Below are 2,797 nucleotides of genomic sequence, written 5' to 3' on the forward strand. Positions count from 1 at the left end.
CCTTATCTGTTGTACAGCTAAGTAGTAGTATCCACATCTGTTGTACAGCTAAGTAGTAGTTTCCACATCTGTTGTACAGCTAAGTAGTAGTAACTCAATCTGTTGTACAGCTAAGTAATAGTATCCTTATCTGTTGTACAGCTAAGTAGTAGTATCCCAATCTGTTGTACGGCTAAGTAGTAGTATCCTTATCTGTTGTACACCTAAGTAGTAGTATTCCAATCTGTTGTACAGCTAAGTAGTAGTATCCTTATCTGTTGTACAGCTAAGTAGTAGTATCCTTATCTGTTGTACGGCTAAGTAGTAGTAGTATCCTTATATATTTTACAGCTAAGTGGTAGTATTCTTATCTGTTGTACAGCTAAGTAGTAGTATCCCCATCTGTTGTACAGCTAAGTAGTAGTATCCACATCTGTTGTACAGCTAAGTAGTAGTATCCCCATCTGTTGTACAGCTAAGTAGTAGTATCCACATCTGTTGTACAGCTAAGTGGTAATAGTATCCCCATCTGTTGTACAGCTAAGTAGTAGTATCCACATCTGTTGTACAGCTAAGTGGTAATAGTATCATTATCTACTGTACAGCTAAGTAGTGTGTTCTTGTTTTATAGAACTGAGTAAAACTTTCTGTTAGGTAGGAATGCGTTATCACTGGTATTGTGAAATTTAATATTCGTTCTTAAACATAACCAAACCATATCAGTGAATCGACAGTAAACTTGCTGTTTCTAGGTATGGTAAAACTTGTTAGTCATGGTGAACAGTAACTTATGTAACACTTATGGTTATTTTCAATCTTTGTTTAACATTTGTAGTTTTTTACCCTTAATGATTTTAATTAAAGGAGTTCGCGGCCTGCACAATGTAATTAAATTAAACTTGGAATATCGTGGTGATTAGAACACAGTAGATCAAAATGTTCATTTATCTCCTTGACTGACAGTTCTCTAATACTGATAAATTTATTCTATTATTTTCGAAAAACACCGAAGCCTTTGACTTCCGCTGACTTTCATTAATTAGCGTTAAGCGTGGCATAGCGGTCAACGTGCTAGGCTGAGGTTCGGAAGATCCAGGGTTCGAATGGTAATATACTGCTGATCACACTTTGCACTTTCAGCTGCGAAGGTGTTATAACCGTTACAACTAATTCCAGTAGTTGGTGAAAATTAGCCGTGTAGACGGCAGGCGTTGCTGACTGGTTATCGATTCTAAACTGAGAACAGTTATGTCTGAGCTTTGACGTGGCCGTTTAGCCCGTGTGGAAATACCAAATACATTCAATAAAGAAGCAGCTTGCACTTAACAACAACGTTTCTTTATACGAAAGATGTGTTGACCTTTGCATCTGTCCTACATTTTCAAGTTAAAAACTTTTCATCTTTGAACTCATATATTGCTAGAAAAAAGCTGTTTTAGAAATAGTGGTTATTACAATCTGTCAATCAATCTACGTATATAAAAATCTTTATATATATACTGTATAACGTATATCTGCTTACAATGAGTCACTACGTACTTCATACAGTAGTAAAAAGATTATTTTGTTTCTGTTAGCATTCTTCTGTTTACTGATTTCTCATAACCTTGGCAACAGAGATAATGATATCCCACAATGACATAAGACGATATCGTATATAAAAGTCGTTAGCGATTTATCCCTTATCATACACTTTAGATTAAAGAATCTAATTACAAAATCATGCTTTGTTGTTGTTGTTGATCTTTGGCCATTAAAGGTCAGAACGCGCCAAAAATCAGAGATATTTGATATTATCATTTAGGAACGTCAACACGAAGTCAATTACTTTATGGCTTGTGTACGTATCTCTGTTTGTAAGTTAATTCATATAATTATATAGAACATAAATAATATTAGGTCGTCAAGAAATTAATGTCGCTTTTTTTTATATGAAAAAACCCGAACAACTTATTGTAACTAATTTGTTATTATATCAACGTTTGTTTAGATTAAATTTATATTTAGAAACATACAGAGCTTATACTGTTAAATATGTATTGCGAAACCCCCGCCTATTCTCCAAAGTTGTAGAAAATTCTCGAGAGTAAGAATCGACAATATATGTTTGTACGTAAACACTTAGATTGTTACGTACTCCGAATTTTCTAGAAAACCTTCCCACGGCTATAAACATAACCAACGCAACACGCCAAAGAGAGTATCTATTATTGGTTCGCTATAATCAGTGTGCTATAAAACTTCGGAAGCTATAACTGTGATTGTTATAATGCTTACCAATCGGAAAATATCAGATATTTGACCAGGAACATTTTCAAAGTTCGAACATTACAAATCGTTTAACTTCGGTGGATTCTCATCGGACATTAGTATTTTTACGAAAACATTACCTAACGTCACCGGTGGAAAATATCGGCGTGCGTGCCTGATAAATAACGGAGGACAAAGCGAGCAAGCTTTCCGTTAAGCGAATTGTACATATATCAACTCGTAAATAACTCGCTCATCGTGAACCCTTGATAAAATACCGAAGAAGTTCCTGACTAAAAGGAAGACTTTGTATTGTTTGTAGGTTTGTGAAACTTTTGTTTATAAACTATTGTTTGCAATAACTATTTGTAATAACTGTTATTGTAAAGTGTACTGTTGTGTGTATATTAAAACGTATTTGTGTTAAAAAGAAAACTGTGTGTATCAATCTTGTTGGCAAATATCATAAACTGACTTTTTATCGGCATTTAATTTAACTACTAAATCTAAAGTACAGTTTAAGTACTAAGTTTAAATTATCAATTAACTCAATTTCAGACCATTTGAA

Source organism: Limulus polyphemus, unplaced genomic scaffold (genome assembly GCF_000517525.1).
Source record: "Limulus polyphemus unplaced genomic scaffold, Limulus_polyphemus-2.1.2 Scaffold426, whole genome shotgun sequence".
In the NCBI taxonomy this organism is placed as follows: Eukaryota; Metazoa; Arthropoda; class Merostomata; order Xiphosura; family Limulidae; genus Limulus; species Limulus polyphemus.